Source organism: Ambystoma mexicanum, chromosome 5q (assembly GCF_040938575.1).
Source record: "Ambystoma mexicanum isolate Mex_15411 chromosome 5q, UKY_AmexF1_1, whole genome shotgun sequence".
Classification (NCBI taxonomy): domain Eukaryota; kingdom Metazoa; phylum Chordata; class Amphibia; order Caudata; family Ambystomatidae; genus Ambystoma; species Ambystoma mexicanum.
Window position 1 is genome coordinate 1,028,743,798 of NC_090933.1, and position 26,183 is coordinate 1,028,769,980.

The following is a 26,183-nucleotide window of genomic DNA, read 5'->3' on the forward strand; positions in this document are numbered from 1 at the left end:
ATTGTGTATGGGAGTGGGTGTGGCGATGGGGTTTGTGAGGAGTGGGTGCAGGCCAGCAGAGAACATATTACACTACTTCTTTTCCTACACTTCGACCACTGCTAAGAGGGTTTTCCCTATTTAAATGTCCCTCTTTGCCCTTTTTGTACCAGTTGCCCCTGGTCGACATCTGTTGCTTCTACCATTTCAATGCTGGGTAGCCTCAGGCAAAGGCAGACCCTTTCACTCTGATTATTTCCGTGTCACCATTAACAGATAAGTCTTGTCGGTGTATCACACAACAGACATCAGACAGCAGTTGCCGCTGTCTTAGCATAATGAATGCACCTTCTAACGCTTAGCTGTGACTACTGCAATAATCAGTGATGCCATAGACAATGGATCATTCCAGCCGGTGGCAATTGTGGTTTGGAAGTGGTGTGGCAACTTGTGGTGCACATGCAATTGGGGAAATATATTATTTGCCCAGTAAAATTGTCTGAAGTGAGCTGATATTTTGGGCAATGGCAATAATGTATTTCACGTGATGGCAATTGCTGATGAAACGTGTTGCCACAAGGTGAGGGGAATGTGCAAACCAAGGTACATGCATGCTATCACCAATTAAAAAGGCAGCAACAACAATGAACCCCGTTAGTAGCAAGAAAGCCAAGGTATAACTGTTGTTGTCCTAGACACTGTGCCACCACTCACACACTGTTCACTAATGTCAACTCCAATGTGCCCCTGCCTTGAAATCCTTGCTCACAAAATAAACATGGTGGAGGTCTACATATTGGATAGCAAAGAGGTCCAGACCCCAGGCAATACCTAACTCAAATGGCAGGAGTAGAGAAGGTCACTGCGGGTGTGGCCACAGCCATGTAGTCAATGCCCTGTCCACTGGGATAGATGTCTGTGGTGCAGTGGAACTTCTGGCAATCCCCACTACGAAGCATACATTGCCCTGCAATTTCTGTATAGGTTTGCATGAAAAGTAATCTTAAGAGGGAACCTCTTGGTTGGGATCCTCTTTACTCACGAAGTAAGAGAAAGCAATAGATTCAACCATAGAATACTGCAAGAGGTCAATGGAGACTAGTAGGATGAGCAAGTGGAGTCTGACATACACTCAAATTCATCCATTACATGGATATCGTGCTTAGGGATAGTATTTCTATGGGATGCATATCAGGCACTCAATGTCTGAACAATGTTGATACATCAGAAATGCTATCAGGGGTGGTAGTAGGGGCTAGGTTTTAATGGTGATTTTCTTGTGGGGAGAACAGAGCAGTTGTAGTATTGGTTGTTCAACCCACTCCTGATCAAGATGACCCATTATGTCATTACAGAAACATGCGGTACCAAAGTCATCCCCAGTCTTCCCACGGCAAGCAGTTTTCTTGCACAGAATGAATGTGGGAGCATATTTTAGATCTCTGACCTGGTTGAAAAAAAGTTCACTGTGGGCTAAGACCTACTAAGCACATCTGACTGCAAAGGTGGTGATGGGGTTGTGGTTGGGGAATGTTTGGGCAGACTACCAAACATAGTACTTCCAGATATCGCAGGTTGTGCATGTACATTATACACAGGTCGAAATGTTATTTTGTATTTCCTACACATTCCTGTAACTGTTACATTGTCCTCTTAAGAATATGTTGTTTGTAGAATCATGTATTGTTGCCTGTAATAGAGTATGTCATAAACTTCATCGCCGTTATCATGAACTGTATTCTCAGACTTACCGCATCTTAATGTTGGAGGCAACAATATTCCCATACCCTGCACCTCTACACTGTGTGCAGCTTCTCCAGACTAAACATACACCACTAAATATGTTGTGTCCCCTGGCTAATGTTCACTCCCTCCTTTGTTATAGAGTGTTTGGAATGGACCTATTCTACCTACTCTGATTGCAATAACTGAGCATGTACTACATATTCTTGCAAAACAGGTGCCTCTGAAAGTGAGATTGATTCATTCAATGTATAATGCACAATGTATGCCTAACTGGCACAGGCGTCAGCTACCTGTAAAACACCCACCCGGTGAATGCAACTCTCTCCCTCACTTGTAGATGTTCCAACATTGTTGCCACAAGATTTTTATACTATATTTGCTTCCACTTCCAATGACTGTTAAGACAGTTTGATGCAAGCAACAAATCATTTGTCTTGCTACAAAAAGACAACACAGTCTGTAGCAGGAATTGAATGCACTCTCTTGCTCAAACTTATATAGAACATATTTTAGTGGCTACAACTATTTCTAGGGTTTGTATTTGCAATTTAACAAGCATCAAGTATGTAGTCCGACCACAAGATCATTGTGCACTGAGTTGCAACCATTGAAAATAAACTGCTGCTCATGGTGTCATTACGTGTTTGGCAGTGCAGTAACAATGATGGGATGATAATGGGATTTACTGCCACTTTTGCCACACCACCAAATGTACATCACAGAAACAAAACTTGATTTTATGTGGAGGAAATCTCTGCCACACAAAACATATTACTGCACACAATATTATCTCATGCAGCATTTAACTGAAGAGTATATGTAAGGGTGCAAAATTAGCAGCGGGGCACAAAGGTGGCAAGCTTGTTGGTAAAAACTTTTCTTTAACCGAAATAAAGGAAGAACCCTACCTGGCCCTATAATTAAGAGGGGTTTCCGTGCCTCAAACAAAACTAAGGATGGCGTCAGAATGTCCATCAAAAACAAATAGTCCACTGTTCTATGTCCTAAGCCAACTTCCATCCCTTAGACTTCAAAAGAAAACTATAAAGTTGGCTACACCAGGACTCCAACAAGGTGGCTGCCTTCTTCAGAACAATTTTCAGGCAGTTTGTAAATGGTGAGGGAGTATCCTTCTTCCCCTTGGTGTCACTCGGCTAATCTGTAATGTTTCACACAGATGGGGAGGAGGTCTCTATTGCCCAGATGTTCGCAGGTGATTTGATTATTATTCTAAAAACAAGATTGGGAAGGTGTCACCTTTCCACAAGCCTTTCTTAAGCACTTTTTCAATAGTATCAATATTGTCTGGATTTCTGCCAAAGGATGTTATGTTAGGTTATATTATGTTATGTTATGTTAAAGGTACTTATATAGTGCACCGTCACCAACGGAATTGGTCCCCGGGCCCTCTGGCGGATCTGTAAACAGGATGTAGGATGGAAACGGTTAGTCAGGAGGAGGGGAGAAGGAGAATGGGAGAAGTGGTGTGCTGTTGGCAGCTTCACCTCGGTATACACTGAGTGCTGGGCATTGGTGCAAGTATCGGATCGGGCAAGACCTCCTTTGCTGTAGGTGCTGTTTACGTGTTGTTGATGCTGTGTGGTAAAGTGCACGTGGGTTGCTTGGAGAGAAGTAGTTGTGTGACGTTTGTGTGGGTTAAGTATGCAGAAAATTGAGGGTTGGGTTAGTGGGGTCTGTATATCTTCCTTCCTCTGGTCTTCTCATAACTTGTGTGAAGCAATCTCTTTCTCCTCCTGTGGTCTTCTCTTGAATTTGGTTAAGAAACCTTTCTCTCTTTCTGTTTGTTCTTCTTCTGTCTTTTGCCAAAGAATTACCAAAGGATATATCTTCTTTCCTCTGGTCTTCTCAAAACATGTGCCAATGGATCTATTTCTATTCCCCTGGTCTTCTCTTCTTATTCTGTGGGTCTCAGACCCCCTTCTCAGCTCCGCAATGCCTCTTACTTAAGCCCAGTGCGTTATCTTGCATGACTAACTCCCTCAGATCCTCAGTATTCAGTTCCAGAACCGCTTCTCAGCTTTGTAATGTCTCTTATTTAAGCCTGGTTCTCTATGCTACCAGGCATTATCTTGCATGAACAACTCACTCAGATTTTCTCTATTCAGGTTCCAGATCCCCTTATCAGGTTTGTAATGTCTCTTATATAAGCCTGGTTCACTATCCTGCTAGGTGTTATGTCGCATCAAAAACTGTCTCAGATTCTTAGTAATTGTGTCCCAGACCCCTTCTCAGCTTTATAATGTCTCTTACTTAAGCCTGGTTCACTATCCTGCCAGGCGATATCTCGCATGAATGACTCTCTCAGATTCTCAGTATTCGGATGGGTCCCAGACCCCCTTCTCAGCTTTATAATGCCTCTTACTCAAGCCCAATTCACTCTCCGGCTTGCATTCTCTTGCATACACAATACTCCAAGTTTTTCACTATTCAGTTCCCAGCCCTCCTTTTCAGACTGTAATGTCTCTTACTCAGGTCCGGCTCACTTTCCTGCTATGCCTCACTTCAGGTTTCTCTGCCGTGTTCTCTCACCCAATACGTTCTTTGTTGCTTTCGCTGCGTGGTCTCACTGGGACAAGGACGATGGCTCTGCACTTCCTCCCAACCACGGCCTCTAGGGTTTCCAGTACCTTTCCCGTCCTCCTGTGTGTACCTTCCAAAATGGTCCAACTTGGCTTCCCCTGGGTTCTAGCGGTCTGCTCGCAGCTTTTGGTGACTCTGCCACACTGGTTTCTCCATGCATGTCGGGTCTCGTCTGGACCGCTTGGCTGGCTGTCTACCTGTCACCTAACTTCAGGATCCACAGCCTTTCGTTAAGTCTTATCTCTTCTCTGCCTCCTCGTACCCAGCCTTACCTGTTGAGGCGTTCTGGTCTGCAACGCATGCTCTCTGCACAACTTTGCTCCCCAGCTCGATGCTCCTCTGGGGCAGGACTGACACTGAGGAGAGTCCATCATCCGTTTTTATGGCGGATCGAATGTCGAGTCTCGGTTAGCTAATACGTTAGGCTTGGATCCGCATATGGCTCTTCATAGCCCTGCTCTTCCTCATGTCAGAACTTCTGAAATCATCCATACTACTAACTCTTCCCTCACTATGCCTCATCACATTATCGTCTACCTGATGGGACTGCTATGTATGAGGTAACAACTCATATGCTCTGCTTATGTCAACTAGCAGTTTTATGCTATAAAAGATGTAACTCGAAATGGGCATGTCAAGCGTGTTTTCAGTTTTATGTTCTACGGGACTGACTGACACTTCAAGCCATATAATGAAAATGTGTATTTCTTGTAAATCGTTCACTTATTTTTGACTCCCTTTGGAGTGATTTTATCAATCGTTTTTTGGGCCTACCTCACAATTTTGTAATTGGGCACTGGCCTCAACAGGCAGTATTGCGCCTTTTAAGTGAAAATGAGTAAAAATATATTTGTAAATAAAGGCAAAAGAAATTCAAATGTAGTCATTTGTATTTTGTAACACTGGCATGAAAAAGAGCCTGAACCCCAAGTAAGCATGGTGGCACATATAGTGCGTTCTCTCTAGTCTTCACCTCTGCTGTAGAGGGTTTCCCCTACCATAGATCCTCTCAGTGAGCATCACCCCCAGGAGGACTTTCAGGTAGCAGCCACACCTCCCTGACCCCATCTGAAGGGTGCCCCTCCCAGGGAGAAGTGATGACCCCAAGGGACACGTCACATATGCATCGCTCTGAATCATAAAAAACATTTCCATGGTCTGTGCATGATGCTGTAAGACTTTTGGTTCCATGTCCACAAGCAAATTACACACTCAGTTACAGACATTACATGTACTCTCTTGCCTAAAAATAATTCTATTTACAACTTTCAAACAACATATATTTGATCTGGCCACACGAAAATAATCCCAACTAAAATACAGCCACTATATATAACCCCTTCCTGCCTCCAAAGAATTCCAAAACTATTCTACTCAAGCAACAATTTAGTCTAGTCATTAAACGGTAACAGAATTATCTAGAAACCGTTATAACACAATTTTGATCAGAAATACTTTTTACTTCCGAATTTGCAAGCAGCAAGTATTTGTTCTAGTCACAAAAAGCAAGTGCACTCAGACACAGCCACTGAATATAAATTCTTTGTAGCTCCAATTAATTCTAATCATTCTCTATGCAGTCAGCAAGTATGTTGTCTTGCCACAAAAACATGGTGCCCTTAGTAACAAACATTGAATGATCTATTTTACCATAGAACAGTGGTGGGTTCACTTTGCCTGTGGATGTACTTGGATCAAAATCTGAGAGGAGCAAAATAAACAAGATAGATGCTAAAGAGAAATCATGTTCAAACCCTTTATTAGTAGTGAAAACCGTAGTAGATTTCCTGGGCCTTGTGCACCGAGCAGTTGCATAAGTATCTCAGTAACATAATTGGATGAGGTTTAATAGTCAAGTGGGTACCCCAACAGTATTTAGCTTTTGCCACAGTGTTTCTGTCTGTATAGTCAAAGGTGTGTGCTTAATCCAGGAAAGAGATTTTTTTTCCTCATAAAAAGTCCGTATTTCAACCCTAAAATATTCTTTTCTCGACCCTGCATAATTCCCCCAATTAATTCCCCCCATAATTCGTCCATAATCCTGTTTTTATTACCTTCTAAATATTGAAGGCAAGTCCCTCTATACGCACACTCCAGAGCAAATACAACCCACTAGGGAAACAAGTCAAGAGATAGGTTTGCAAGGAAAACAAGGTTTACTTATATAAAATACAAGACCCAGCAATGAACTCTGCTGTCCGAGAGCACTCTGGTCTTACATTAGCAAACAATGGCTTATACCCACAAGAAACATCACAACATAGGGTACAATCCGGAGCCATTGATTGGAGACACCTTACACATTGGCTTGCTCCATAGGGGATGTCAAGCAGTGATTGGCTGGCTGTTCCCCGTCAATCTGGCTCCACGTGGGTCAGCTGTGCTCATCCTTGCGGTGAAGGTCAGGGCATGCATAAACTAAAAAGTTCCTATCTAAACTAAACAACTGAGATGGACAATTAATTTGTTGTAGCATGCAACTGGAGTTAGAACGGAAAATGGTGCCAGGGAGAAAGGGTATGAAATACAGTCATGCTGACCCATACATTCAGGGCTTTATTAATACTGCAGCTCTTGCACCCAATGTCTCACCTCTGGGGTTTGATCTCTGATTTACCTGTCCCAGTACCTCATGTTACAAGGGACGTGTTGCTTCTAGAAATAAATATGGCTGCTTTGGTTTTAGATCTTTGGTGGACACTTTATGGAGGTTGGGACCTGGGGGTCGTGGATTTATCAAGAATCCAAAGGTGTGGGGGTCGAGTCAGTGTTGTGAGGCTGACTCCAGCCTGGCTGGATGGAGGTTAGAGGCCTGATGGCAGGTTCGTGGAGATGAATGGACGCAGCGCTGAGCCTGGTGCTGTCCCACGCTCTTTGCAGGGCACATTCCTTGAGGTGATACTAGCTATTCGCCAAACTGAAGGGACGAGAGGGAAATGGACTTCTGTGGGAACAAGGCTCAAGCGGAGCCAGCATGTAGTGCAGAGATTTGGGCTTTGTAACCCTGCGTGAACTCAGAACCTGAGCTGTGCGAGTCTGAAGCTTGTCCTTTCTTGGCCCATTAGAAAATTAAGTCTCGGATGTGGGCATTTCTATTGCTAAGCACCTACTTCTATGTGCTGTGGGGTCTTTGTGTGGTAACTGATGATGCATAGGGCTCCCCCTTGTAGGTTATATTGCCTCATATAGGGTCTGTCTTATTTGACAGTGGCTAGGGGGGTGGGATAGGCTCATTTCAATCCCAACAATATGGAGGCCCTAATTATCATTAAGATGTCCCACCATGATGGCATTACATGGTACTCTATTATTTGATGCCTTAGTTATAAATGGGGAATTCAATCTAAGGGGAATATACAAGTTTTTTTTTTTTAAATGTCTGGGCATCCTTACAGTCGGATAAAGATAGTTCAAATTCAACTAGTAGCAAGACAATCATTGCCCTGTGGTGGTGATATAGTGGCAACCAAGCTTAGACTTGAGGTGGCTTCAACAACTACATACACCTATATACTGCAGCGTCACCTTGACAATTTTGTACATTGCCGCAGAATATGCCCAGTTCATGCTGTGATAAAGCAGTATTAGACAGCTGGGAATTAAATGCTTAATGTGAACAATATTTTTCTACTTCAGTTATCATAACAGCTTCTTTACACAATCACAAACAAGGGTCAATAAGGTGATCATTTAGGCACTTCGGAGCCAAAGAAGAACCATTTTCAGTCAACCGCAAGATAACCTGAGGCTAGGGCACTGTGACAGGCCTGGAAACTGGAGAAAACTCTTAGAAGATTTACATCTGCACATATAAGATGAACGTTGAGAGAGAACCAGATTAACGGGATTCCATGAACCACATTCTAGTGCACACTTCTGATTTTGAGCCGCAATGACTGACATAAAAGTTAATGAATGTACATACATTTAAAGTATAGATGAGTGGGAGGGCAATCCAATCAAATGCAGCTAAATGTATGGATGTATGGGAAATTGGGACTTCATACCCACCGCAGCTGAGAATGTCAGAGGAATTGCATTTTGATGTTTATGTGTGATTATAAAAATATGTGAATTTTTTTGGGATGCAAGCACAACATCACAACCGTGCAAAGAGGTTTAGGCTGCATACATTGTATTAGCAAAAAGAGCTGATCATTTAGTGTCAATATTTTGTAGTTTGTTTTGGAAGTTCTGCACACCTGTTAATTGTAGATAGCTTTGACACACTTTAGAGAGCATCACAAAGCCTTACATGATGAAAGAAGGAACACAAATGTACAACGATTACTTATTATATTTAGAGGTTAGAGCCAGGGCATTGTTTAGTAGTTTTTCAGCTAGCAGTAGTGTTTCATGTTATGTTCTGTCTGTATTAAGGAGATAGTTTTATTTTATATTCAGGAAAGCTTCCAGCAGTGAGATAGGGTAAGTAGTCTGTTCTAGTAACTTGAGGGCTGTGTGTTGCGGTAGCAAGAGTGCTGCCATTTTGGATTAGGCCCTGCTAGATGTTACAGCTTCTGGTAGTTAAAGAATTTGGCCACCCATTGGAGCTTTTGCTCTATCCATTTAATTAGAATGTATGTATCCTTCTCTCACCATATGATCAGACATCCAAGGTCAGGGAAGAATGGAGATGCACAGCACAGTTAGCAGTTAATTGTGCCATCCCTTGCAGTTCACAGGAGCTGGGAACGGAATGCTGGTTTCTGATTATTAGATTAGTTTTGCAGCTGTTAAGGATGCCTATTATGAGAAAAGGGCCTAGCGGCAGGCACTGCTAAGGTGTCAATCTTGGTTTGGAACAATAGTGCCCCCATTCAAAAGTGGCCCGTCCATTTGAACTACAGGTGTTTGATTAAATGGAGCAAATAAATACGAGAAATTCCTGCCCACGAGTGTTGCCTCAACTGCGTTTTTTTATAAAGCACCTTGTTCCCAAGAGAGATAGGGTAGGAGACGTGCTAGAGAGTCAATGTGTTCTGAGATGAGAGTCACAAGAGGAGATGTTATGTTAAAAAATGTTATAAAGTGCACGGACGCCAAAAAGGCATCATAGCACTAAAATATACAGCAGGGTTTAACGAACGCCTAAAAAAATGTGTTTTCAAGAGTTGCCGAGGCCTGAGATGGTTTTTAGCATCCCAAAAAGAAAAGGGGAGGTCATTCCACATACTGGCCACCATCACAGAAAAGGAGCGACCGCACACACGGGCAAGGCGAAGACGAGGAACGACCAACAGACATGCTTCACTGGATCTAAGGGAGCGAGTCGGGACATAAGGCTGGAATTTATTCTGTAGATACTCTGCTCCCTAGCCACTGTAGACATGATGAACAATGCAGATGGATTTAAAACGAATCCGTTTCAGTACCGGCAACCAGTGCAGAGTACTCAAGACTGGTGAGATATGAGCCCCATGAGGAATATTAGTGACCATGCGAGCTGCAAGGTTTTGCAATGCTTGTAGATGGTGCAGGAGTTAAATAGGTTGGGCCAACAGTAGCACATTGCAATAGTCCAGACAACTTAAAATGAGAGTGGAAACTAAAAGTGGGCAAAGATGCTCTGGAAGGAGAGGCAAAACCTTATGGAGGACTTTTAGCTGGAAGTGGCTGTCTTTGCTGATTGCACTAACCTGAGGTTTGGCCGATAGTGATTTGGAGAAGATACACTGAAGATTCATCACCTGAGATGCTGGTGAGGGACAGGGGCCCAACTACGTGGACCACCAAGCCATTGACCACAAAGAAGAGCCTGATAGAGACCCCGAAGTGCACAGAGAGGGGGGATCCAACAACAAGACCTCTGTCTTGTCTCCATTCAGTTTAAGCCAATTGCTGCCCATCGAACTACCCATGGTCGTTGTGCACCCCCTAACCTGCAAGGATGAGTCTGACTGGGTTAAATCCATCCGGACGATGATTTGAGTGTTGTAGGCATAGCAATAGCAGTGAACTCCGCAGGTGTGGATGAGCAGCAAGAGGGGCCGAATGTAGATGTTGAATAAAGCCAGGGACAAGGCGGAACCCTGGGGCACACTGTGTAAAAGAGGGGTAGTGGGAGAAAGAAAGGAGGAGAGGGAAAGAGTCTCAGTCCTAACAGACAGGAAGGATGAAAACCACAATAAGACTTGACCTGAGAGGCCAGCCAGGGAGAGGCGATGGAGCAGCAGAAGATGGTCGACCGTATCAAATGCAGCAGAAAGATCTAACAAGATCAGTGCCTCCACCCCCACCACCACCACCCGCCAATCAGTGAGGCGGGTCAAATCATCCAAAACAGACAGAAGAACATATTCCATGTCTCAGCCAGGCCGAAGTCCGACTGTAAAGGATCCATTAATTTATAAAATTGGACAAAACAGCAGGATCAAGGGAGGGTTTATTTAATAGGTGAATGATACATGATTGATTTAGTTCCCAAGGAATAAAACCCTGGGAACAGCGAGCAATGACTGCTTGAAAAACCCAAGGGGCGATCTACGGCATGACTTCCTGCAGAACGCCAAGGGAATAGGATCCGAAGGGGATGCTGATTTAAGACAATTAATGGCATTTATAATATCCATCGGGGAAACAAAGGAAACACAAACCTCAACTCCCTGTCCACCTTGTGTGGAACTAAGGAATCATCGGGAACAGTGGATTGTCCCAATTGTGCAATTTGGTCACGGATTTCTCTGACCTTTTTTCAAAGAAGTCAGAGAGGGAGCTGCAGACTGCTTGAGAAGGAACAACCCCACCAGGGCTTCTTCCTTTGCAGACAGAGAATGTATCAGGGAAAAAAGCTCCTTGAGTTTGTTGAGGGCATCCTCTATCTTTGCTCCATAGAAAACTGATTTAGCGGCATGGATTGCCTGATGGTAGTCATTGGCACAGTGTTGAAGGTAAGCAGGCTTTTCTCCATTTACTCTCTATTTGATGCTTTTTCAAGCATAACAGCTTAGGTTCTTCATTGAACCATGTCTCGGAGGAACACAAAATCATCTTCTGCAGCCTGAGTAGAGCCAGTGAGTCTGCAACTGTAGTAAAGATCTGCGCGATTGCTGAGAAGTCGATTGACTGCACAACGCTGCACTCCTCTTGGATATTTGCTACAATAGCCTCCCTAGATAACCTCCGCCAACTGCATTTCAGGGCAGATTGAGGACCAAACCCTGTGCGAGGCACTTGAGTGTGGATTAACAAGGGCACCCTAGGTGGTCTGACCATAGGATGGGGAGGGAGGAAAGGTTGTGGCCGAGACCTGGGTGCCAAAAGAGTACAGATGAAAGGTCAATGGAACTATTTGGGAGTGCAAAATGTTCTGGACTCTTGAGGAAGCCATTGTAGTACCATGCAAGGTTGACCTCTTTGTTCACACTCACTCCCTGATTGGGTTGTCTTGGGGTATGCACATCACGAGTTGGCCAAAGTTATCTTGACAAATAAGGAGAGTCCATTATTGCAACAATTTACCAAAATATAGTGAATCAATAGCATCATAGTGTTTTCTGCCGATTATACAATTAGGTCATCTTGTAAGAGGTTGTATTTATATATGCATGACCAATGGGGTAAGGAACTATAAGGGCTGTTTAGATTTATGTATAGGTGTTAGCCAATAGGGTACATGGGATTTTGTTGTATCTGATATGCTTTTCTTATGTTAACTTGCAGTTTTCCACTATAAAAGAAATAACTAGAAATGGGTGTGTCAAGTGTGCTTTCAGTTTTCTGTTCCACAGGACTGACTGACACTTCTGGACAAATTAGCATATTATAAAAATGTGTATTTCTTTTCAAATTGTGCACTTATTTTTGACTCCCTTTGGAGTGATTTGATTAATTGGTTTTTGGGCCTTCCTCCCAATTTTCTAATTTGGCACTGGCCTCAATAGTCAGTATTGTGCCTTTTCAGTGAAAATTAATAAAAATATATTTGTAAATAAAGACAAAAGAAATTCAAATGTAGTAATTTGGCTTTTTGAAACACTGGCATGAAAAAGAGCCCGAACCACAAGTAAGCATGGTGAGAAGATATAAAGAAGGATGTGAAGATTGCATTTCAGGTCTTTGGAGCACATTTCCAGAACTGCCTATAAAGGAGGGTGCCCAACAAACCCCACCTAGAGAAGAACTCAATACAGTAGGAGGGCCGTTAGAATACATAACTGGCCTGGAGTTTGGAAGTCCCATTTCAGGTAAGCATGTAATGGGGGGTGTTGGAGAAAGTAGGGGCACTTCCTGGAGGGGGAAGAGGAGGTGGATCTCCTTCCAAAGGAGGGGTTGGGCAAGGTGGGGTGAACAGACAAGGACAAGATGTTGCCTGGAGTTGGGGTTGGCGCTGAGTCAGCGGCGCTTGGCATGCGGGTTCGGTGAAGGAAATTGATGTAGTATGTATGGCCTACTCAAAGAATTCCTTTTTTCTTTACTAGGTTCCTTTTCATAGTGCATGCATCAATTTTGCATTCTAGCTTTAATGTTCTGGGTCAGATTTAGACAAAGATATTCAAGCGTACTCACTCCCTTTTTTAACCCATTCAGTTGACTGTAAAACTCTCAGTTCATTAATAGTCTTTTGATTTATACTGTATGGAATGTATGTGCATTTGTGTCTCATTCTTTTTGTTGGTTTCTCTGTGGATGATATTTAGGAAGGGTTCTGGCTCTTATTGTGTGGTATTCTGTTTTGTAGGGATCAGAATGATATATGTGAATCATTCTTTGAAGGCTATCATCAGGTGAGAAGTCAGTTTCACAGTAATTGCTGTTCCTCCCTTTAGCGTAATTTGTCATGATTGAGCAGTATATCAGTTGATTGCTGACGTTGTTTTTGCTGACATGCCAAAGCATCCCATAATCTGTTGGCAATCTGTCCAGAATAGATATGGTGTTATAATGTCAGTTAATAATGTATTGAATGTAGATATTATGTGTAGGGTAGGGCCATGCTTATGTATTGGGCAATACATCAGTTGGGTATCACCCGTGTTTTTATTTTTTATTTTGTCTATGTTGAAGAGAGCAGTTAGTTATCACTTGTCTGTTGTTCAATAAGGATGACATGAGTTTCAACCAAACCTCCGAGAATATCGCCTCTTAACCAATCAGAATGTAAACCGCAACAATTGTGATTGACATGTTAACAATAAAGGTGTGTTTGATAGTTATGTGCTTTTTTAGGATCTGTAAGTGTAACCGCTTATAAGGTTGCACTGCACTCATTCAGGGCAAATAAAGGCTACTCCCAAGCTCTTCAGCTTTATTATTTCTGTTTAGGTAGTTGATCCTATTTTTGCCTAGCATTTAATTGCTGGGCTGTCCATGTGGGCAGAACCAGAATGACATGCATGTGGAATGTCACCTTTAGGAAGGCACAATGAACTAGAACATGATTGTAGACTTTTCTGAGTGGTCACCAACCCATGGAACAGAACTGGTTAATTTGACTCTCATTAGCAGTAGTCTCACATTTTTTACATATGGTGAACTGCTTTGGGTTTCTCGCTATGTTCCTATGGGTAATGCAGACATAGATCCCTTGCTTTCTTCACCTATATTGGCACCATCTCTCATTCACACCTCACTAATGATGGCACACATGGCAGAAACACATGCCTGGGATTGTTGTTGGTACTCAATTTCAGAGTGAGGAGTTTTTTTTGGCATTTTAGTGCTGGTTTGTTCCGTTTGGTGGCAGGGGCAGACTGTCATGCACTTTTTATTTTTCACCGGCAGGGCATAGTGAGCTGTATACCTTCCGGAGTGAATGCCTTCTCACTGAAAAGGTAATGCTGCCACAGTAGAAGGACGTCTTTTCCTATAGTTGGCATTGGCTCCCCTGACCACCAGGCATACATCCTTGTTGTACAGTTAGGCATACAATGGGTTTTACTGATGCCTGACCTGCTTGGGCAGGATTATATATCAAGTTATGGCTGTTGTCTGTATGTTTAAGGTCATTCACATTGTGATTAAGCCATTCTCCATGAGTCTATTGCAAGGCGAAGCAGCAATATGTATTCTGTGCTTGCTGCTGTCTCACCTTCGGGTTGTATATTGGTGTAAATGTTGTTTTTTGGTCTTGGTTACGAGTCACCTTGAGATGATTGCTACAACCAGGCAGAGGTCCAAGCTGCTAATGGTGGTTTGGTTCGGTTTAGTTATTTCATAGGGCTACAGTTGGATATGGCCTTCCAGACTAATGTGAGTATGAGTATGTTATGGCTGGTGTGTTACTTTCATAGGGGTTAGGAAGTATTTCCCAATATTTGGTTTGCGTGCCTTCATAGTGATAGAGTGCTTCTAGTCTGTTATTTGATGTAATGTACCCAGGTACTATGGTTAGTAAGAAGAAGGAGTCAGTCAGTTGCCATTTTTAATTCAAGATTGCATTAAAATAAAAGGAAAAGTACCTGTCTATCCCAATTACTAATAGGGTTTCCCTACCTAAATGAATTCTAACTGGGGTGCTCATCATCTGGGTGATTTCAAACTCAAGAATCAGCCCTTGGTCCAAACCTATCCTACTCTGACCCTACCACTAACCAAAAGTATTCAGCAAACATAAATGAAACCAGGAGAATGACTCTCTTCCCCTGGTCCAACTAGTTCAGCCTTGTGGGCGGACCTCTAATAGTCTCTGGCAACAGTTCTGATACGTCCTTGTAACTCCTGCAAGAGACTTCGCTGGACTTGGTTAAATGACCAACAATTATTCTCCCTCATCGATACATCACTTCCGTAATGCCTATGTCTTCATCCATAGTTATTACAAACTCTCTGAGGAGGGAGTGTATTCCTGTGGTAACCTTTCTTCTTGATATCTCTTGTGTAATCATTGTAATGATGAAGATTACACCTGAGGCACTCTTCAGTCTTAATATATTTTCTGTAGTCACTGTGACAAGAGAGTTTACTCAAAAGGCACTCTTCTCTCTTGGTACTTTCTCTGTAATAACTGTGATGAGGAAGATTACTCCCAAGATATTGTTCACTCTTGGTATTTAATATGTAGTTACTGTGACAAGGAAGATTACTCCCGAGGCACTCTTCACTCTTGGTACTTTTTCTGTAATTACTGTGATGAAGGAGATTACTCCCAATGTACTCTTCAGTATTGCCCAAACCTCTACCGGGTCTCCAATGACTCAAGTTACCTTCTATCTCTTGGGGGCACGTCACTGGTTCTTCCCAGGGGATTGTTCTTGTGTCGTCTCACTGAATGCTTTCCACGTTGCTCTCTCCATTTCCTACTGCACCGCACTGGCTCTGTGGCTTACTGGGTCTTTCAGTATCAGCATAGTTGAAGGACCACACAGTCCACCTCCCCGAGGTCAAGCAACTGTCTGCCTTTTCACCAGCTTATGCTTAGGTCGAATCACTGTTTCAACACAGAGAGGTCTTCTGAGATGTTCACAATGTCCTAACGACTGAGGACCAGCTTTTCCCACTCACTTCCTCGTTCCCAGGTTTGACTCTCCCAGGTGTGACATGCTTCGAACTTGGTTCTCCTCTCATTGAGTCCCTACTTGATTTTTATGTCCTGTATCTGGGTCCTCCTCAATGGGGTGCCAGAGTCCTTCTTTTGCATTGATGAAGTATTTGTCATGCTTCCTTGGGCCACCCCTTCTCAGTACCATCCGATCTAGACATGTAAAAGGAGTAGTTTGCATTAACCCTTCAATCGTCCTCTTCTCAGTACTTTTGGGAAATTACGTATTATCTCTCTGCGTGTTGCTCCTCATCTTGCTATTGTAGTGTCATACGTAAGGGAAGGAGGGAATATTGTTTTAACAAACAGTAATGTTCTCAGGTTGGTTCTTGGAGTATCTCAAGGATTGCATGGTCTCAAAGGTAATCAAGTTAGGGAGTTCCATTACAGAATGGGAGTCCTTCTCTCCCCCTGTGAGGTCGCACTTTCCGCCACTCCTAGGGGGATTGTTGGTTAGCGGGTTCATCTCCACAGCCTCACAGGGAATGGCTCCCCTCTGGTGAGAAATAACACATTCTGTGAATCGTCACATACCCTTCCGCTATTGAGATTGCCTTCCCCTTCTTCACTCAACGGAAATCTAGACAGGAAATATACATTCCCTTGTTCCCTGCCTTTCCTATGTTCAACAGGAACAGAGTATGGTTGGAGATAAAAAAAAAAGTATGCAGAGTTTTGTATCTTTCATCAAGCTTAGCCAAGTCAATGGGGAATGATCAGTCACTAGCCTGATTTTGCTAATGGTTAGGTAATACATTAAGTATGTTATGGTCCATTTGATGGTTAGGGCCCCTAACTCAATAGTGGCATAGTTCTTCTCTTGAGGAAAGGGTTTCCTGGTAATAGAGCAAGAAAAGAGGCTATATTCAAGCCCATATCTCCATGGTGTCAAACAACATGGCCAAGCTTTTCAAGGTCTGCAAGGAACTGGTCAATCCTCCAGTTGCCTCGTCTTCTGTCACACCCACCCATGACCTTTGGTCGGCCCGGGCCGCACACTTCATTACAAAACCCAAGACATCCTTTCCTCCCTCTCTTCCACCCCACAGCATACACCAACACCAGAGCCTCCCTTGGCCCCTCTCTTACCCGCTCCTCTTTCTCACCCATCACACCTGATGAGGTCACCAGACAAGTCCTGACTATGAAGGCTTCATCCAAACAGGTGGACCCCTGCCCCTATTAAACCATTAAGGGCAATATTGACACCCTCGCCCCAACCTTGGCTGATCTCTGTAATCTCTCCTTTTCCATTGGACTTTTCCCAACTGCCCTTAGGCACTCCCTTGTGCACCCTCTTCTCAAGAAATCCTCTGCCGACTCCTCCATTCCGGCAAACTACCATGATATCTACACCAGTCCCTTCTTGGGCAAACTCCTGGAGAAGTTGGCTATAACTCAGCTGACCCTCCACATTGAATCTAATGACAGCTTCCATGACCATCGGTCTGGTTTTAGTGCATGCAGAGGCACGGAAACTGCTCTTCTGAACATCTGTGAAGACCTACTCTCAAATCTTGATACTAACACCCCCTCTGTCCTCATCTTCTTGACCTCTCCTATGCCTTTGACATGGTTAACCACAACATCCTGATCACACGTCTCTGTGACACCTTGTGAATCACAGGTCAGGCTCTGGCATGGTTAATCTCCTTTCTTGCTGACCGCCCAAGGTGGAACTTGGAGCCTTTCGCTCGACTATTACTCTCTCAACCTGAGACTTCCCCAGGGATCTAACCTCTCCCCTTTGTTCTTCAACGTCTACATGGCTGCCTTGGCACTTGTGTTTGCCACTTTCACCTCTAACTTCCAATGTTTTGCGGTTGACACGCAACTATATTTCAGGCTACCTTCATCCGCCTCCTCTTACTCTCTCATAATTGACTGTCCGACATTCAGTCATGGTGTGCTGCAAATGACCTCTGCCTCAATGCCAGTAAGACTGACATCAATCTTGTTGGGATCCCTACTCCCGCTGTTCCACTTTCGCTCTGGCCTGCTTCCCTTGGCCCTGCGACCACGCCCACCTGTGAGGCAAAATAACCTTAGGGTCATTTTTGACTCCACTTTCTCCTTCTCCTCTCACATTTCTGACATCTCTAAAAAGACTATCAGCTACACCTCCTCAGAGGTACTCTTCCTTTTCTCACATTCCTGCAGTGGTTCACTGTCTCCAGAGCCTTGGTTCTCTCTAGGCTGGACTATTGCCATAGCTGCTTCCTCAACACCCCTTCTTCTGCTCTGTGCTGTCTGCAACTCATCCAGAACAGAACTGCAAGACTTATCCTTGGCCTCAAGCCCAGGGCCTGCATCACTCCGGTCCTGAAATCACTCCACTGGCTCCCCATAGCTGCAAAAATCAAGTTCAAGACCCTCTGCATTATTCACAAGGCTTTCTGGGGCCTGGGACCTACCTACCTACAACGCTCGAGCCCTCCACTCATCTATCTCCAACCTTCTGCAAGTAAGCCGGTTCTCCAAGCAGAGATTTGGAGGGAGATCCTTGTCCTCAGCAGGTGCTTCCCTCTGGAATAGCCTCCCTGCCGCTCTCTGTCTTGAGCCTGACCTTCTTAAGTTCCAGAAACTCCTCAAGGCCTTCCTCTTCTCACCTTCCTTCGCTTTCCCTCTACCCTGCTAACTTAACCTTCTGGTCTCTCCATCTCGCCCTCCTTTTCCTTACAGCTTGCTGTCTGGCCTCCTGGTGTACCGCAGAGTCTCACCAGTCCCAGGCACCCCGCCAGTCTTTTCTCGCACTTGCCTCAGGGCCCTACTCCCACCCCCCTCACTGCACTTAGAACAACCCAAGAGAGTGTCTCTCTCTGCACTTACATGTTAAACAGAGATGGTGCCTCGTGGATTCTAAGAAATAACTAGGGAAAGGGACAGAAGCTGCAATCTTAATCAAACATTATTTTATTTTCATTATTGTTCAGTAAAACTCAGTACAAAAATGGTTTGTTAAAACATTATTAATACTTCTCTTTTATTCATTTATACTCAATTCATACCATTCACTTCTATCATTCTAAAACAAATCATCAGTATAAGCCCACATTCACATATAACCACCAGGCTTCTATTCCAGTTATTTTAATTTTCAATTTTCTTACTAATGGTAATGTGTCCACTACTACTATTAGCCCATATTACAAACTTTGTCTCTTATTAATGGTGATATAGCCATTAATACTATTAGTCCAGATTATAAACTTCATCAGCTATAGGTGTCCCTGTTTTTTGTCATCCATTTCACAGAGGATTTCCAACATGAAATAGTTTCGACTTGACCACATCTAGTCACTTTCCTACAGATGTCTGTCTATGTCTTCTTCAGGATATGTGAACATTTCTAACTTTTCAATCTAAAAGCCAAACAAAACATACAGTTAAAAACCTTTTGCAGCTTCTGTCTCATCATCCTGCATTTCTTCGTTCAATCTTATTACTTTTATTCAGTGAGCTCTCTGCACTTATCCCAGTCTCCGCCGGCGTGGTGCACTTGGACATCCCCCTCCCCGTGAGCTTCTATTCACTTGCATGACCCAAATACAACTTGCATTTGCATAGTGATTGTCTGTCTGTTCGCCCTTGTCTTCTCCCCTAATTTGCACTTGTAAAACTGCACAATAGCAGTCAGGCCTATGTGCTGTGTCTCAACCGTTAAATGTATTTTATGCCCCTACTCTGCCTGTGCAGACTATTATCGTCTCGGAATTTCAAGGGATCTGAGCAACTGTTTGTTTTTCCCCTTATCCCCACATAGGTGCTATATAAATAAACAATACAATACAATACAATATACAGGACTGCCCCCCCCCCTTCATATTTCTGTGAAAGAACAGCCCAATACCTACTTTGGATGCATCTATCTGTACGATAAACTTCCTGTTGAAAATAGGTACCTTAAGGACAGGTCCACTACACAATATATGCTTTAACATATTAAAGCTATCCTGATCTTGTTTTTCCCATCAATGTCTCTGGGAATCCACATTCTTAAGTGTATCCATTAAGCATGAAGTCATGGCTGAATAACTTATGACAAACCAGTGGTGAGCCCTAAGAATGCCCAAGGTTCCCTTTTGGTTTTGGGGGAGATGTTTCTTGGACGTTTTTTACCTTTTCGATCTGGGGCTGCACCAGACCATTCCCCACAAAAACCCCAAGGTACTTAATAGCTAACTGTGCCAGGTGGTATTTCTTAGCGTTGGCAATCTGTCCAGTCTTCCTAACGGCCATTACAATTTCATACAAGTGGAAAAAGTGCTCTTCCCAAATCTGGCAATGGAATATCATTTAGGTATGCGCCACATAAATTGGAAAAGGGTCACAATATCTTATCCATCAACCTTTGAAAGGTGGTAGGAGCTCCATGAAGCCTTAAGGGAAGGACTTTAATATGGAACAACCCTCAGGGATTAGAGAAAGCCGTATTTTCCATGTTGGAGGAGTTCAAAGGAACCTGGCAATATCCCTTTTCCAAGTCGATTGTGGAAATGTATTTAGCAGCTCCCAGTTTATCTATTAAATCATCAGTCCTAGTCATTGGATCATTTTCAAACTGGGAGATGGAGTTTAGCTTTCAAAACTCAATACAAAATCTGCAGGATTGGTTGGATTTGGCGACTATCACTATTGGCGAGGACCAAGGGTTCTCTAACGGCTCAATGATATCTGCCTCCACCATGCTATCTACTGCGCAAAGGATTATTTCCCTTCTGGACTTGGAGATGCAAAATAGTGTTTATTACCTTTCCTAGTGTTGTTTGAATATGATGCATGACCCTGCCTGGCTTATCAGTAAAGACATTTGTAAATTGAGAAAGTAAGTCCTGGATGTCTTCCTGTTGCTGATGTGTTCGATATGGGAAAACCACATTCTTTTCCGGACCACCCTTCATAAGTAGGGTGGCTATAGTCACAGAAGTGGTTTCTACAGGAGCTGCCTTCCACTCCCTTAAAAGGTTTATGTGGTACATCTGGGTCTTCAGTCGGGCTGGTCTGCCAGAAAGTTATATGGCTCCCTTTTCTCTACGATTTCATACTGACCAAACCACTTGGAAAGTGTCTTTTGGTCGGAGGTGGGCAAGAGAACTAGCACATTTTGTCCAATTGAAAAAGAACCATGGACAGCCTTTCAATCATATTTAGTCTTTGTGTTTGGTGACTCTTTCTCTTACCATAGCCATATGCTCTTTTAAATGTGTCGGGAGGCTTGGGAAATATTGAGAACTGCTTCTTCTCTCTCCTCCAATGTCTCACGTAGTGTGTCTTCTACATACCTCGGCTCCCTTCCATAGAGAAGCTCAAAGGGAGAAAAGCCCAGGGAACCATGGTATCCCAAATGTGCCCATCAGGCTAAACCAGGTTCTTAAAGCTGTTCATTAATGTCTGGATGTCCATTTGGGGATGGCAAACGGAAGTACATCGAGTTTCGATTTGCAGTATTTCAGTTATTTTGGTCATGCTTTTTTTATTGCATTCAAATTGAAACCATTTTTTAGCAGTGGGAACAGGCAAGAGTAAAGTGAGTGGAGTTCACAAAGATTATAGTGGCATGAAGCAAATGCATAAAATACCATTTAGTACTTTAAAAAGGTGCACATTTCATATATTACAGTTACTAATAAACATTAGGAAATACGCCTCCTTAGGTGGTGTCACAGAACTGGTTAGGAACATGTGATCCAAATGTGTTGATCATCGAAAAAATATTTACGTTTTCACCATTGACAAACATTGCTTCCCACACCTTTCTCTGTGTTGTTCTTACTTCCAGAGAAGCATGGCCTAAATAGATTGAAAGTCACATGTGAATTCACCATAACTGTGCATTTTGCATGATATGTTTAGGACAGGTTGCCGTTTAAGTAAAACACCTTACTCTCGACAACCAAAGACATTGCGCTCGAATTGTTTATTAGTGTACACATGGCCCACATCACTCACACACAAGCAGACGCAGATAATAACTGTTAATACAGTGACAGAAACAGAGCACGGTGTGCAATTGGATCTTTTTTTGGGAACTCGCTCATTTTATATATTGGACACAATACTTATCAACGTGTAATTTGCTCTGCCGTGTCAGTATCACAATTGGAGGTGGAGCATTTTATCATACAAACGCACAATTTTAAAAAACTTTAAAAATGCTTTTAATATATAAAAACACGGTCATTTGCAATATCTTACAACACACTGAAAACTCAATTACACTTGGCAGCTCTCAGATTCATAGTAATTGCTGTTCATCTCTTTAGCGTAATTTGTTGCTAAGCAGGTGCTATTGTCACTTCACTGACAAACTGGTGGCTTCAATCAGCGCTATTGAAATTCTCGTTTCTCGTGCAACCGGGTTTGATTAAAAATGAGACACGTAATAATTTGACAGATTGATATTTGGTTGGAGATGATATATCGCTGTACAGTGAATAATGAAACAAAATGAAAATAGCACAGGAAATTAATTCTGAGGAAAACATTTACAGCATGGTCATAAATTAGGGACTTTTAATTCAGTTGTATTAATTATATCATCTATTATTTTGAAGAGATTTCAATGCAGGAAATCAAACTTGGATTTCCATACAGTACCTTTCAGAGTTGTGGCGAATTTCACTGAATTTTAAGTCCTTTCTATTAGCACTATTTAATTTAAGGTATTACTTTATTGTACTAATCTGTCGATTCGCCACTGGATGCTGTCTCTATTGCAGAACTGTCAGTTTATTAGTGTGCCTGAATGTGCTATTAAATTTGCCTTGAAAAGAAAAGGTACCGAAATGTCTCGGAGTTGAAATTAGAAGTTGCAAGAGAATGGATGAGAGGGTACATATAAACACAAAAGTAAATGTAATAGATGTAAGCTAATGGATTATAGGGTACATAGACGCAATGATGAACATTTAGGCCCTGATTCATGGAAACGTGTACATTGATCCTGCAAAGCCTGCCTGCCGAGAACGACTCTGCGCGCTTCGTGTATTCATGGATTCAAATGCGCATTTCAACACGACCAGAAAGAAAACAGAGCTGTGTGAAGAACGCACATGACATGCCCCCACGCTACCCAAAAACATAGCCATAGACCAACTATTCCGCAAACTTCCACATCCACCACTGACCCAACACCCAGCACCTCAGCGAACCTGCGCGAGGTCCCCCTTAAGTAACGGCTGCACCCCTGCGATCCTGCTAAAGCTTCACCATACTCCCAATACACCCATGCTGCCAAATACCCCTAATGTTCAGCACCTCCCTGAAGCCCAGACACCACCCACAAGCCCCCCCTCACCTCTGACACCACCCCCAGTCAGCCCCACAGGTCCTCACATCACCCACCAGACCCCCTCAACTTTGACACCACCCCCAGGCAGCTCCCTCAACCCCAGACACTACCCAACAGCCCCCTCACCTCTGACACCACCCCCAGGCAGCCCCACAGGTCCTCACACCCCCCACCAGACCCCCTCACCTCCGAGGCCACCCCCAAGCAGCTCCCTCAACCCCAGGCATCACCCACCAGTCCCCCTCACCTCCGACACCACCCCCAGTCAGCCCCACAGGTCCTCACACCACCCACCAGATACCCTCACCTTTGACACCACCCCTAGGCAGCTCCCTCAATCCCAGACACTACCCACCAGCCCCCCTCACCTCCGACACCACCCCCAGGCAGCCCCACAGGTCCTCACACCACCCACCAGACCCCCTCACCTCCGAGGCCACCCCCAAGCAGCTCCCTCAACCCCAGGCATCACCCACCAGTCCCCCTCACCTCCGACACCACCCCAAGGCAGCCTCACAAGTCCTCACACCAACCACCAACCATCTCACCTCTGATGCCAACCCCTGGCAGCTCCCTCAAGCCCAGACAACATCCACCGGCCCCACTCACCTCTGATACCACCCCCAGCAAGCCCCAGCGCTCCTCCCACCACCCACCAGCCCCGACACCTCCAATACAACCTCCAGGCAGCTTCCCGAAGCCCAGACATCTCCCACCAGAACCCCTCACCTCTGACACCACCTCCAGGCAGCATTACAGGTCCTCACACCACCCACCAGCCTCCCTCACCTCCAATGCCACCCCAGGCAGCTCCCTCAGGCCCAAACACCACCCACCAGCCCCCCTCACCTCCAACACCATCCCAGACAGCCCCGCAGGCTCCTCACACCACCCACCAGTCCCCTCACCTCCGACACCACCCGCATGCATCTCCCTCAAGCCCAAACACAACCCACCAGTCCCCCTCACCTTTGACACCACCCCCAGGCAGCTCCCTCAACCCCAGAACCTACCCACCAGCCCCCCTCACCTCTGACACCACCCACAGGCAACCCCACAAATCCTCACACTATCCACCAGCCCCCCTCACCTTTGACACCACCCCAGCCTGGCCCTGCCACATAACTGCCCTACAAGTCCAATGTTGACCAACAATTTACATGGCCTTCCACCGACAAGAAGCACACTGGCCACATACTGTTCAAATGGATTTCTAAACTCTGACCTGGTGGGCAGACGTTTAGGAGGCCACCCTCAGTTTAGTGAAACAGGGGACTTTCTGGACAAGCCAGACCAATCTAGGTAGCTTGGCAGGCGGTCAAGACTAAATCTCAGGAGGGGTGAGAGTAATCAGAAGCCCAAAATGACCACACACAGCAGCGAACAACAAATTACTCTTAGAAAAGTGTATATGAAAAATATCTTTACATTTATCATCAGCCAGACCAAATAGACACAAGTAACTTTAGCAATGAGAAAACAGTTATCACACAAATCCTTACACTATACAATATATATACAACAGATTTCCTAATGCAATTCAGTTACAGGATATAACCACAACCTGTGAAGAGAGGGTTAAGTTAGTACACAAATGGCATTAGGTAATTATTCAGAGTTCGTTCCCTAAATTTCGAGTCCAACCCTGAGAAATGGGGAATTTCAACAGTACAGTTGTGCGTAAAAGCACAAAAACAAAAACAGGTCTTCTTGTAGGGGCTGTAGCAAGTCAGGAAGGGGCTTGAGGCAATGAAGAATTGGTTCCAACTATTCGAGTAGGTCCTTCCCTTGGCAGCAGAGCAGTGTTCAAAAGGGGAGAATAGCTAGGGAGCGCAGGCTAACCCAGCCAAGTTTGAGTACCTTTAAGGGAATCTCGTGCGTAAAAAGGATGGGCTGTGCCAGGGGGCCACCGGTAAGTGATGCAAGTATTCATCGACCCTCAGCACAGTCTGGACCAAACTTTGCCAATTTAGCCTAGGTCGCTAATAAGTTCGAATCCTGCAGTTTTGTGGCATTCCGGCTCTCAGCGACTGCGGTGGAGAATGATCATCCGTTACGGGACAGTTTCCTTTTCTCAGCTTCTGAAGGAGGTATGAAGAAAATTCCAGTGCAGCTGGCTTCAGGGCACAGGAGAGCAGGAAACCAGATAGTAACGTGGGAATTGTGGCTGCAGGCAGCATTGCGAACTATCCTTATTCGGTACCCAGAGGAGCTAGGCCTGTGAAATTTGGCAGGAGAATGCACGGAACCACAAGCAAGCAATGTTCCATTTCTTGGGTCTACACCCAAGATGGCCGCAGTGCTGCAGATTACCCAAGTTAGAGATGGACATTTCGCTGGATGGCCCAGGAATATTTCAGAAGGGGCTTCTTCATTGGGCAAAGAGGGGGCGCCAAGCGTAGTTGTTCACACTACTCGAAAGTGATGAAGCACCTTAGCAGGCCTTCTTGATCTAAGAAGAAATCAGTGGTTTTATGGGACAGCAGAGGGCAAAGGGTGCCATAACCTTCCAAAGCGTCTCTGGTGGTTTCACCAGTTCCTTTCTTCATGTAGGAGACAAGGCTCCTTCTGTAGTTTGATGAGTGTTATTGAGAATTCTCATAAATGTGCTAATTTCCCTTACCTTTTGAGACCCCAGCAACTTTAATTTTTACCTGGAAAGAGTGTGAGCCTTTTTTCCCACTCTTTCATGTATTTTGATGTGTGTTTTAGACAACTCCATTTGCATCATCTTTTTCTTGTGTGTCACACAGCACCCTCAGTGCAGTGGCACAGGGATGTCTTTCAGACTTCCCAAGGTTTAAATACCTTCTCTGGGACTGACTACTGTCTCCCAGTGAATGTAAAGTTAAATTGACTTTGCTAGTCTTTTTAAATTGCTAGACCCAGCACACACTGCCTTACAGCAGAGTGCTGGAAAACTTGTGTAGCCCTCAAAGGCTACCCTTTCCACTCTGGTTGGTGGCAGTGGTATTACCATGATTTCCCCGACCGCGACCCATTTAAACGCTCCGGTAGCTGAAATCCACGGGAGCCATATTTTTCCAGATGCACTCTGGCGTGATTGGCTGGCTGACTGTCCAGCAA